Source organism: Malaclemys terrapin, chromosome 15 (genome assembly GCF_027887155.1).
Source record: "Malaclemys terrapin pileata isolate rMalTer1 chromosome 15, rMalTer1.hap1, whole genome shotgun sequence".
Classification (NCBI taxonomy): Eukaryota; Metazoa; Chordata; order Testudines; family Emydidae; genus Malaclemys; species Malaclemys terrapin.
In genome coordinates this window covers 6,317,518-6,331,104 of record NC_071519.1, presented here as the reverse complement: position 1 = coordinate 6,331,104, position 13,587 = coordinate 6,317,518, and the positions used below count along the sequence as shown (strand labels likewise).

The following is a 13,587-nucleotide window of genomic DNA, read 5'->3' as shown; positions in this document are numbered from 1 at the left end:
TGTTTAAACTAGAAAAAGTGATGGAGTTTAGGTCAGGTCAAGGGGAAAGCTAATGCAACCACTGCACCTGGGCTGCATCTGCACTACAACTACAATTGTCTTTTTACACCAAGATCACTAACTTGAGTAGCCAGCGCCATGTACAGTCCTAGTGGATGTAAGGCACAGGTAGTTTTTGCCTCAGTGTAGCTTGTTGGGATCAAAACTCTCGCTCCCACCTGGAGCTGATGAACATTCCTGGCTGGAGGGACACACACTCCTACGACTCAAAAGAAAAGGAGTTGACAGTAAAGATCACAGGACTGACCCCAAAGAAGGTGAGCTGCAAAAGGCAGAAGCAGGCAACTCATCTGGGGGAGCTGAGTGACCACGGTGAAGATGGTGCAAGGATCACTCTGTGGGAGTCAGCAAATGTGATTTTTTTTTTAAAGAAAAAAACTTTGGCCAGCCCTAGTCAAGGCATTTATTACAGTTCTCTCTCATGTGGATTTTCTGATGTCTAGTAAGGATTGAGCTCTGATTGAAGCTTTTCCCGCACTCAGCGCACGAGTAGGGTTTCTCTCCTGTGTGGATTCTACGATGTGTGATCAGGTCAGAGCTATTATTAAAGCTTTTCCCACACTCAGAGCATATGTAGGGTGTCTCTCCTGTGTGGATTTTCTGATGTGAGATGAGGGCTGAACTATGAATGAAGTGTTTCCCACACTCAGAGCATTCATAGGGTTTCTCACCTGTGTGTATTTTCCTATGTCTGATAAGGTTTGAGCTCTGATTGAAGCTTTTCCCACACTCAGAGCACATGTAAGGTTTCTCTCCAGTGTGGGTTCTCCAATGTCTGATAAGGGTATAGTTCTGACTGAAGCTATTCCCGCACTCAGAACATGTGTAGGGCTTCTCTCCTCTGTGGATTCCCTGATGTCTGAGAAGGTGAGAGCTCCCATTGAAGCTTTTCCCACACTCATGGCATGTGTAGCGTGGCTCTTCCAAGTTGATTCTCTCATGTGTAATAAGGTCTGAGTGGATCCTCAAGTTTTCTTCTGGCATCTGCTGAGTCTCACAGGCTTTTGCTTTTTCTGGGAGTGCACAACTCCTGGAAACATTCCCTTTGGATCTTCCTGATAACGTCCCATGTGGTTCTACTTGCTCAGCATCTTCCTGCTGGGGTTTCTCCTCCTCATTCTCACTCATCATCCCAACACCTGATGGGAGACAGAAAGAATCCAGACATAGGTCACTACCTGTGCCGGAAAGAAAGGAAATCTCAGAGAGAAGAACGGAAAAAAGGATGAAGAAACCAAAATATATGCGGGAGAAATCAAACCTATCAGGAGCTGATTTTCCCCAAAACCTTCCCCAGAGGAGAGAGGAAGGGATCAGTTTTGGGTCCACATCTCACCAGAACACTCAGGGGAAAGCGAGATCGGGGAGGGACCTGCTGCCAGTTGTCAGTCAGAATACGAGGGAAGCCGTGAGTGACATCTGCCTCATGATTCCACATCTGCAGGGAACAATCCTGAATTTGGAGAGCTCACAAGGTCTTTGTAGGTCATCCCAAATGTTTCCTGTATTCACGGACAGTTTTTGAGTTGGTGTAACCAATTCCCTACCTGTGCAGGCAGCTCTCGGGAGCACTTCTTTCTCAGAACTCTGGAGGTCTGGGATCCACAGCTCTTCCCCTCGTTCCAGCTGCAAGATCGCACCAGGTTTGGAAACTGGAAACACTACTCAAGGCAAAGAAAACAAGGGAGGAGGTCCATGGCATTTGTGGGATACTTGTCACAAAGAATATTCCATGGTTTTAACCCCAGCTCATTTTTAAGCAGTAAGATCCCAAGACCAGCTTCCTTGGCTCAAAGTGGCAGGAGAGTTATTAATGTAAATCATATTAATTACCTTAGTGCCTAAGGACCAACTATCACTGGGTCCCCATTGTGGTAGGCAAAGTACAAACAGAGAATAGTAGATGGCCCATGCCCTGAAGAATTTACAATCTAAATAGACAAGACAGACACAGAATGGGGGAAGGCGTAGAACCCACTGTTAGAATACAGATATTCAGGCCTGTCCGTAAAGCCTATACTTTAAGAACTTAGGTGTATTTTTATCACTTAGCTAGTTACAGGGGTATAAAAACAAAGAATCAAAATCACAGTCTGCCTGTGTATGGGCCTTGTCTCACTAGGATAGTCTGAGGCCTTGTTCTTTGGCTAAGCAGCAGGGGCAGCCACAAGCTGGGAAGCGTATGCTCACATCATCACATCCCAAACCAGTCACACTAAAATAAGGTGCTATCGGGCTGTTAGGAAGACGATCCCATCCTGACAGTGCCCATCACCACCAGATAAAGAAACAGATCTTAAGACCGTTAAAGAAAACTTAGTTTGATAGCATCATGTCTGGCAAGAAATCACTTATCAATGGTTCTGGTTGTGAAACCCTCATTTCTATATTGTTTTATCTTTATGGTCTCCTCCTTTTCTATTGTTAATCTGTCTGGTTCTTTAATTGTTTCTGTCTGCTGTATAATTAATGTTGCTAAGTGTAAGTTAATTAGGGTAGTGGGATATAATTGGTTAGGGAATTATGTCACAATATGTTAGGATTGGTTAGTTAAATTTCAGTATAATGATGGGTTAAGGTATAGATGAGAATATTACTATATAAACTGGGGTCAAACAGGAGGGGTAAGGGAAATTGGAATCATGTTTGTTAAGGGAACTGGGACACAGGCAAGGCTCTGCGGCATCAGAGCTGGGAAGAGGGCTGCAGGGTAAAAGCTCTGCGGTGTCAGAGTTGGGAACGGAACACCGGGGAACAGACTCTATCGGAGTATAGAGATAAGCCCGACTGGTGTGAAGGGCTTTGGAATATACTTGCTTGGAAACTAACCCCAATAAACATCGCATTATCTCACCAGGTTGTAGCCAGACAGATTTCTTGGATCGGCACATGCGCCAGGAAGGCTGCTGATGATTCCTGCGCCCTAGTGGAATGACCCATCATGCTAGTCAGCAGGGGCATCTTCACCAGTTCATAAGAGTAGTGGATGCAGGCCGTGATCCAAGATGAGATTCTACGGGCAGACACTGGGCAACCCTTCATCTGCGACAGAAATGAACAACTGCATTGACGTTCAGAACATCTTCATTCTATCCATGTACAAGGCCAGCGCCCGTCTGACGTCCAGGATATGCAGCCTGCATTCCTCATCCATTCCATGAGGCTTTGGACAAAAGACCAGTAAATATATGTCTTGACCAGTATGAAACTGGGAGACGAGCTTGGGCAGAAAAGCCAGGTGCAGATGCAGCTGGATCTTGTCCTTATAGAAGACCGTATAAGGCGGCTCTGATGTGAGTGCCCTGATGTTGGACACCCTATGAGCCAAAGTTATAGCAACCAAGAAGGAGATCTTCCAGGAGAGAAGCAGGAGGGAGCAAGAAGCAAAGGGTTCAAAGCTGGGACCCATGAGCCTTGACAGCAGAAGAGTCAAATCCCGAGGGGGGCCAGGTCCCAGACATGAGGGTAGAGGTGCTCCAGACCTTTCAAGAACCGCACGCCATCATGGAATGGGTGAAGACTTTTTTTTTTTTTAAGGGTTGGAAGAGATTTCAGGAGGTAATTTAGTCCAAACACCAACTAAATCATCCCAGCCAATGCTGTGTCAAGCTAGGCCTTAAAAACCTCTACGGATGGCGATTCCACCACTTCCCTAGGTAACCCATTCCAGTGCTTCATCATCTTCGTAGTGAAATAGTATTTCCTAATATCCAACCTAGACCTCCCTCACTGCAACTCGAGACCATTGCTTCTTGTTCAGTCATCTGCCACCACTGAGAACAGCCAAGCTCCATCCTCTTTGGAACCCCCCTTCAGGTAGTTGAAGGCTGCTATCAAACCCCTCTCACTCTTCTCTTCTGCAGACTGAACAATCCCAGTTCCCTCAGCCTCTCCTCGTAAGTCATGTGTCTCAGCACCCTAATAATTTTCGTTGCCCTCTGCTGGACTCTCTCCAATTTGTCCACATCCTTTCTGTAGTGGGGGGCCCAAAACTGGACACAATGCTCCAGATATGGCCTCATCAGTGCCGAATAGAGGGGAATCAATTGATCTGCTGGCAATGCGCTTACTAATGCAGCCCAATATGCCGTTAGCCTTCTTGGCAACAAGGGCACGCTGCTGACTCATATCCAGCTTCTCATCCACTGTAATCCCCAGGTCCTGCCTTGAAACGGAGGATGGAATGACAAAATGGCTGCCGGGTGTACCCTGAAGAAAGATAGTGACAGGCCCTGGAGCTTAAGCTGAAACAAAAGTCCAGGATGTGCTGCAGCAGGGCCTCTTCAATGCAAATGTGTCAATCAGAGGCCCAACACGTGAACTACTTCCACTTTGCAATAGAGGTAGTGTACAAGGGTTTGCCAGGGCTCAACCCTCTCCAGGGTGGCAGGGAGCCACACCGGCTCACTAGGCCCCGTTGAGCTTGGGGGGGATTCATCCGGCTGTGGGGTCTCCCTCGGCAGCCCTTGCTGTAACTGGAAGCAACACGGTAAACCCGGCCCTGGCTCAGGGCGGGGCAACAACACTGAGTCAGGGCTCAGTCAGGACTGAGCCACAAGTAGAAAAGGATTAAGCCCAGGCCCTAGGTCAGAGCGGGGCAGCAAACGCTGAGCCAGGAGCTCAGGCCCTCAGTCAGGGCTGAGCAGTAACAACAGGTCCCAGCCTCCTCAGGTCAGGGAGGGGGGGGGGGTCTGCCACCCATAAGTTGGGTGGCAGGGGGGACGCAGGCCCTCCCACTCCACTGTCAGTGGGGATCCTGGCCGCAACACACCGATATAGGCTCTGGCAGTGCTGCAGCCAGACTGGGGTCGGCTGCCCCCGGGCTACTTCCACACTCCCCCTCAGGTCCTACCTGGGTCCTGGTGTCGGCCTCTGGGGGATCCAGGACCATGGGTTCTTCAGGGCTGGGATTGATCGGCAAGCCTGGCAGCTCCTCCAGATAGTGGGCGCAGGGCAGGCCTGGCAGCTCCTCCGGAAAGCGGCCACAGGGCAGGCCCGGCAGCTCCTGGCGGCCGCCTTGGGCCGCAGAGTTTTCCCAGCCATGAGCTAGGCTGGAGACATCTGGTCTCTCCGGCGGCTGGGCCTTTACTGAGTTCTGAGGGCGGGCCTTTATACTTCCGGGTTGCCGTCTGACCCTCTGAGCTCCCTAGCTCCGCCCACTCCAGCCTCCAGATGGGCTCTCCCCTCCGGGGTGGCGGGGAGCCACACTGCCTCGCTACAGGTAGCCATGGTGGAGGGTTTCCTGCTGCCCAGCAGGACCTGCTGGACACCATCGGAGCACTGCCATTCATCCATGCTTAACCACATAGAAGTCAAGTTGTCAGGTGCAGTGTCGCCAGGTTTTCCACCTCCAGATTGAGTGACCATTCATGGCGAGACGAGAAGGTCCTGCTGAGGTGATCTGCCAGGATGTTCTTGGATCCAGGCAGGTGGGTGGCTACCAGATGAATGGCATGCTGCACACAAAAGTCCCAGAGGCTGAGCGCCTCCCAACAAAGGGCTGAAGACCTGGCACGGCCCTGTCTGTTGATGTAATGCATTGCGGCGGTATTGTCTGTCAGGACCTGCATGTCCAAGACCAGGGTGAGTGGCGGAGATGGGGTCATGAAGGGAACTCCTTGCAGCACCGACTTGGGATCCAGCCACCAGTCCAGGGACGAGAGGATGTGGCTCGGCACCGTGATGACTTGGTCCAGGGCGTGCCTGCTGGGGATATAGACCAAGGCCAGCCATGCTTGCAGAGGCCATAGATGAAGTCGCAGGCACATGCAGGCTGTGGTGAGCAGGTGACTCTTTATGTGGGAGATCAGGTCCAACATGGCCCAAAAATGCACCTCCGGAAAGCAGGCCCTAGCCTGTGAGTCGTCGAGAACCGCTCCAATAAATTCTATGCACTGGACTGGCATCAATGTGGACTTTTCTGTGTTTATTAGCAGGCCCAGGTCATTGCAGGTGGAGCACACCAGATCAGGGCTCCTTTGCACCTGCCCCGGAGACCTGCCCTTGATGAACCAGTCGTCGAGTTACGGGAAGATCTGGACTCCTCAACATGTCAGGTAAGCTGCCACTGGTGTCACACATTTTGTGAACACTCTGGGAGCCGAGGACAGGCCAAAGGGCAGTGCTGTGACCTGGAAGTGGTGCCCGGCTACCATGAAACACCGGAAACGCCTGTGTCCCAGGAATATGTAGACATCAAAGTAAGCATCCTTTAAGTCGAGAGTGGCATACCAGTCTCCCAGATCCAGGGAAGGGATGATGAAGGCCAGAGAGACCATGCGAAACTTCAACTTCTTGAGAGACTTGTTGAGGTCATGCAGGTCCAGGATGGGTCTTAGGTCCCCTTTTGCCTTCTGGATTAGGAAGTAGCAGGAGTAGAATCCTCTTCCTTATATTTCCCAAGGAACTTGTTCCGCAGTCGCCAAGTCCAGGAGCTTTTCGACCTCCTGAATGATGAGTTTCTCATGAGAAGGGTCCCTGAAAAGGGACAGGGAAGTGGGAGGGAGGGGCGGCAAAAATTGCAGGGTATAGCCCCGAGCTATTATGTCCAGGACCCAGCGGTCCAACGTAACTTGTGACCAGGTCAAATGGTACGGAGAGAGGCGGTTGAGGAAAAGGCGGGAAGGATCCAGGTGACTGACTGGGGCGTCGCTTTCGGGCACACCCTCAAAATGAGCACTTTTGGTCCCCTAGATGTTTGGTGGGTTCAGGTTGCACAGGTGAGCAGGAGGAAGAAGGGCATCGACAACTAAAACTAGCATTCCTTCGTATTGCAGAGCCCTGATGGGGTTGCTAGAGTCTTGGTGGCCAGATGTGCTTTCTAGCAGACTGTGGCGTGTGCATGCCCAACGAGCGAAGGGTAGCTCTAGTGTCCTTCAACCCGCGCAGCCTGGCGTCCATCTGCTTGGAGAAAAGACCAACCCCGTCGAAGGGGAGGTCTTGAATTGAAGCCTGCATCTCCTGAGAGAAGCCCACCATTTGGAGCTAGGAACTACATAACAACCGCTGATGCGACCACCCGAGCCGCCGAGTCTGCCGCATCTCATGCCATCTACAGGGAGCATCTGGCCGCCGCGGTACCCTCTTCCACCAGGGTGCCAAACTCTTGGGCTAGACTTTGTGGGAGGGATTCCTGGAACTTTTTGAGACCATCCCAGAGGTTAAAGTTATATCTGCCCAACAGGGACTGATGGTTTGCCACCTGAAATTGTAAGCTGGTGGTAGAATAAACTTTTCTCCCAAATTTGTCCTCTTTGTTCTTGGGAGTTGAGGAGGTGTGACCTTGTTTGTCCTTCTTGTTGGTCACAGACACAACCCAGGCCCACCCTTTTGCCTCCATCCCCGGTGCCAATCGACACCATAGGACCTCCCACAGCCCAGACAAAACGGTCGCGGGACCTTTGAGGGCTAGCCCACTGGATGACTTTAGGAAGCATCAAGCGCTATTTCGGCACGTGGCCGAGAACTTGGGGCTGGAAGTGAAGGAGATGGCGGAGTAGGAGGGGGAACCCTTTTCAATTTCCTCTTGACCTCTACGCCCCCCTGGTCACCCTGCCTGTGCATGAAGGGGTTCTCAAGATAGCGAAGATCCTATGGCATCTTCAACACAGCTTCCTCCTGAGAAGGAACACTTCTCATTATGTTGTTTCATTCAGGCAATCAGGCCTTGCATTTCTTTGTTGCACTGTTTGCATTTTGCACTCATGCCTGCCTTACCCACAGGTAGAGGAACTTCATTAAAATATTCCCAAACTGGGTCTCTTTTATGGCCTGCTGCCATTATAGGTTTTTCCTGCTAGTGAGAAAACGGTATGGTAGATCTCAAATCAATGAAGGCTACAGTCAGAAAGACCTCAAGACTTCTGGAATATGCTGCTTGAATAGTTTCACTTTTGTTTCTACTATCCGTCCCTCCCTTCTCACATTTATCTCCAGACTTCTTCTCTTTGTCCAGATCTATTCCGCCCCCAACAATCTTCTATTCATTGAACTTTTTGAAACTTTGCACTTTTAGAGTGAGGTAAGGGATTGACTCTGTGTACACAAATTTGCAGAGGGACAATAAGGTTGAGGTGTGTTATTTCTCACCTCTATATATTGTTTATTTTAAAACATTTTTGCTGTTAACAAGCACGTTATCTCTGGAGACACAAATCCACAGTTTGAGAATTGCAAAACTAACCATCTCTGATGGTATCTTCTAGACTGAGCACTGAGCCCCATTGGGTAGATAGAAAGATTAACCTCAATAATCGAAACAGAAGTCCCTGAAACCCCATAAGATTGGGTCCCTAATCCATGAACTAATGGAACTCATTTACAAAACTTTTCTTAAACATTACATGAATATATTGTCTCATACTATAGAATTAGAATTTATAATCCCTATTCCATGATGAGATCTCTGAGCTATAAGGTATCTATCTTTAAATAGTTTTTTCCTAAAAAAGCATTTTATCAAAAAATTCCAATTGTTTGATTTGTATCCAACCTGCAAAGTACTACATTTTAGGGCAGGAAAATCCAATGCACAACTACAAATGGGGGACTAAGTGGCTAGGGGGCAGTACTACTCAAAAGATCTGGGGGTTATAGTGGATCACAAATTGAATCTGAGCCATCCATGTGACTCAGTTGTGACAAAGGTTAGTTCAGTACTGGAATAGGTTACCAAGGGATGTTATGGAATCGCCATCATTGGAGATTTTTAAGGACAGGTTGGACAAACACCTCAGTGTTGGGGGTGGACTAGATGACCTCTCATTGTTCATTCCAGCTCTACAGTTCTACTATTCTATTCTGAGGAAATGTTTGGTCATTTTATTACTCCACTGACCCGGCCCACCCCACTAGCACTAAACAACTGTGACATTTTGAAACCCTCCCAGTGACAAAGTCTGGGAACGAAATACGAGACAAGAGCAAAACAAAAGGAGTGACTTGGGAGATTTCCCCTAACATGGTCCCTTGACATGGCAGCACACTCCCACAGCCCAGGCACAGGGAGAGTCAGGAATTGACTTTTCCTCTCCCTGCACCTCACCTTGTTCACTGGAAAGTGAATCTGCACATGGATGCTACAGTAAATGTGTGGGGGCAGGTTAGAGATCTGGGAATCTCTCCCCCCAATTATTTCTCCCACTGCCCCTATTAATCTTTCTCTCCCTTTTCTCCTTGTGTTTCCTATCTCCTCTCCCTCCCCCTCTGGCGGACAGACAGCCATTCCTGGGTGTTCACTCTCCTATGGCTGGATCAGCTCCTGCAATTGCTAAGGGGAGGAAAGCTGTGGGGTGAGGAGGGGCTATTTGTGCACAGTCTGTTTCATGCCCATCCCCAGCACCTTCCCTGAGGGCTCTATCAATCACCTGGAGTATCTGGCTCAGATATTGGTGTGGGCAGAGCCTAGGGCTGGCCCACGGAGCTAATTACAGCTGGAGAAAGTCCTCACCTTGCCTGGGCACAGAGGAAGCTTCACTCCAAGTCACTCCCAAGCCCCCACCCCACCAGGGGAGCAGCAGCTGCTCAGTCTGGGCTCCCAGATCACAATGCAGGCAGCAGCGTCTGACCCAGGAAGCTCAACCCCAATCTCCTGAGAAGAGAGAGAGACACAGTCAGACATTGGCTTTCCCCCGTTAGCAACAACTGAAACACACACAGCCCCTCCCCCTCGCCACAGGGACATATCCTGATTTTATTTGCCCCCATGTTAATCTGGAGTCACTTCATGTTCTTCCTTGAAGTGTCTCTTGAGTAACACTCATCTCAGTGAGACCAGAAACATGGCTCAGGAGGGAAGACGGACAGAGTCCTTTCCTCCTCCCTCACCCCCTCTGCCCCTTCTTCTGAGAAGGATTCACAGCAACAGTTTTCCCTCCAAAACCTGAAGTTCCTCCAGTTTTGAAAATGGGGAGAGTAGCAAAGCCTGTCGGGATTTTGTATCAATAATTGATAAATGGATAGAGTGTTATCAGCAGCCCCTGCCAGCCATTCACACAGGTGTGGGGAGCCCTGGATGATGCTTCTTTAACAGGAGAATGGATGGCATGGAGGAGATACATTTTTTAAGAAACTTCCATGCCCGGTGACTGGCAGATAATGGCCAAGAGGGACACACTCCAGACACGACTATATCTCAGCACTGGGCGAAGCAACCCCTCATGGAGACCATTTGTCATGGGGGTTTGAGATACTGCTGGTGAACATGGTGAGGGACTAATACAGTAGCATGGAGATTCTCAGCCACTCTGGGTACAGCCTGGGCAGCAAGGAGCCAGGCACAGACTGAGCCCTCGTCCTGTGCCCCGGAGGAGAAGAAAAGGGTCCAGCCAACTGTCCTGTGAGCAGCTGGGTGACACCTGTTCCCCCAAACAGGGAGAGGCCTCTGGCTTTGATGTGTATTAAATATGGGGCAAGTCACTTTCATCACCAAACATTTTAATGAAGATAAGGGGGAAAGAAATGAGTCTCAAACGAGAGGGGAAAGTTGACCATTTAACTCCCTACAACTGCCAGGATGGAGAATGACCAAGGCAACAAATTCTCTCCAAAACACAACTTGCTGCAACTAAACATGGGATTGTCTCCAAACACAAGATGCTTTTTAACAGACATTTGATAATTACATGACAAAATCTGACAGCTGATATCCATGTTAAGTCATTAAAGAGGAAAGGGTGGAAATCTGGAGAATTTGTTATCAATTTTCACAAATTAGAAAGGAAAGTGGAAAAATGTGAGGAATTTCATATTGATAGTTAATAGTAGGTAAAGAGGTAAAATGAGAGTGAATTTCATATTGTTAGGTTTCAGAGTAGCAGCCGTGTTAGTCTGTATCCGCAAAAAGAACAGGAGTACTTGTGGCACCTTAGAGACTAACAAATTTATTAGAGTATAAGCTTTCGTGGACTACAGCCCACTTCTTCGGATGCATATAGAGTTATGTGACACACATGACACCAAGATGAGATCATTAATATACTAACCTATAGGAGAAGGACACCCCAACATTAGTAGGGGAGAAACCCCTACTGAACATGCATTACACCTAGCAGTGTCAGCAGAACATATCGGCTACACAACTAAAGAAAGTGATCTGCACGTAGCTGTAGACAAATCAATGAAAAGCGCCACTCAATGCACAGCTGCCAGCAAAAAAGTGAACATGTTCAGATTCATAAGGAATGGGATGGGGAATAACACGGAACATATGTGTATAAATCAAGGGGGCAGCCTCCACTATCCTGGGACCACCATGGCTACAGCACTGCACACAGGATATTTTAGATCCATCTTTGAGAACTGGGGAAGAAATAGGTCTAAAAAAGAAATATTTGATAATGAGAGAAAAGCACCTGGTTCTGAAGGGATTTTATACTAAGTAAGTGAGAGGAGTTGGACAGTTTGACAGGATTGTATATGGAAGTTCAATAAACAGACAGTAATAATTCCTCCCCCCCCACACACCTACACCATTCACATGGGCAGCAGGGAGCCCTTTGGGGAGGTGCTTTAAGAGGGTACGTGAGGGGAGTATGGAGCAGGGAAAGTCCCTGTCAGTGGGGAGGAGGTAGCAGCAGGGGCGGGCAGCTGACTGGCAGCTGTGGAGAGCTGCATTGGGCAGTTGGGGGTAGCAGTAGCCAGGACTGTGTAACCTTGGGCTGGACGGTCTCCAGTGGGGACTTTTTCCTCCTGTCCCCTTCCTTGCCTTATTTCTGGCAGAGAATGGTCACCCCATCCCACCCCAGAGGCAGCTGTGTCTCAGGACTCTGCAAGCTGCACCCATTAAGCCCCTTCTCATTTGGGGAATGACTGAGGACAATTTCCCAAAGAAAGAAAGAAAATTGGCCGCAGGTCAAACGAGTGGGAAAATATCCCAAACATGAGACTGTTAAATGAACATTGGAGAATTAGAGAGAAAATGGGGCAAAATCTGAAAAGGAGACTAGGGAAAGTGTCAATAATTGCTCCATCAGCACCGACCCTTCATGGAGCAGTTGCTGCTTTTAGCCCTGAGAGGAGACTCCCTGTGTCTGACTCCTGCCCACGGGGCCATGGTAGGAGGTGGTGACCCAGTGAAGCGGAGTTGAGGCTGATGCAAGGTGAGCAAAGCCGAACCAGCCGCCCAGGGTGCGATGCTGGAAGCCGGGATGGCGGGTGGGCCTGGGCTCCCTACATCAGTGGTTCTCAACCAGGGGGACACGGACACCTGGGGGTGCACAGGGGTCTTCCGGGGGGTCCATCAACTCATCCAGATGTGGCCCTAGTTTTACAACAGGCCACAGAAAAAGCACCAGCGCGGTCAGTACACACTGAACCCCCGCAGCCAGTGACCAGCACACGGGGGGCTCTGCGCGCCGGGCAGGGACAGGGGCGCGCGGCGCTCACACCCCGGGGGTGCAGCCGGGCCAAAGACCCCGGGACTGAGGCTCTCCGCGCCCCGCGAGCAGCCCCGGCTCCCCCCGCAGCGCAGCACCCGGGACACGAGAGTTCGCCTGAGAAGCGGGGAGGGGCCGAGGGCTTCGGGCGGGGCCGCTATTCCCAGGGGGGCGGGTCTCAGAGGCGCCGGCTGGGGGCGGGGTCTTTGCGAGGGGAGAGGAGATAAGGGAACGGTCAGCCTGGTCTCGGGGCCCTCTCTTACCTCGGCTGCAGAGGGCGGGGGCCGCCGCCGGGGCAGGCTGGGAGATGTAGTTCCTGAGTCTCCCGGGAGCGGAAGTGACGTTGAGTGGGGGAGCGGGGCGCTGCGACTCTGCCTGGCTCGTGCGGGGCCGTTGGAGCCTCTGCCGGAGCCGGAGAAGAGCTTTGCGCCGCTCGAGCGCTTGTCTCTGCCCCGCCCACAGAGGCTGGGGCAGGGACAGATGGGACCCCGCCCCGTGTTTCCCGGCTCTGGGCAGGCGCAAATCGCGGGGGCGGGGCAGAATCCCACATGCGCAGAGGCTGCATTTCCCAGAGCATCGGGGCACGTGGGTAGCTGCAGCCTCCAGGTACCGGAGCGAGCCCCGGGGGCGGGGCCGGGCGGTGACTCTGCCCCAGTGTCCGTGGGGGGGACCCGGCATCTCGCAGCGCCGGGATCTGCTCCCTGGGGGCAGCGCCCGCGGGGGGCTCGGAGCTGCTGTCCCCGCAGGAGCCCAACGCCCCCGGGCCCGGCCAGGCTCTGCCCTGGGGCCCCACGGGAGATCCCGGGGGGCGGGGACCAGCCCCCACTGGGGTCCCTGCGTGGGGCTGGACGGGGGCTGCCGGGGGGCGGAGACCTGGGAAAGTGGCGGATGGATATATGTCTGTGCAGCCTGGACGGGGGGGAGAAGAGCAGGTGACCCCCCGAGGAGCGGGGAGAGGAAGGGGGGGTTGAGATCCCCTCGGATTTACCGCTGCCCCCTCCCGTGGGGACCCCCCATCCTCTCCAGCCCTGCCCCCTTTCTCTCTAGAGAGCAACGAGCAACATCCAGGGTGACCCTCCCTTTTCCCTCAAATCCCTGAGAAGGTCTCTGTTCCCCTCCCCCGATTGTGCCCCATTTTCTCTCCACCTTGCCA

The 13,587-nt window shown here is 51.3% G+C and overlaps 1 pseudogene; it reads right to left on the bottom strand.

Moving 5' to 3' along the window:
- The window catches only part of LOC128823351 (zinc finger protein 420-like), a 208,361-nt pseudogene extending 195,249 nt beyond the window's left edge, over nucleotides 1-13,112 (bottom strand).
- Nucleotides 13,113-13,587: the final 475 nt, after the last annotated feature.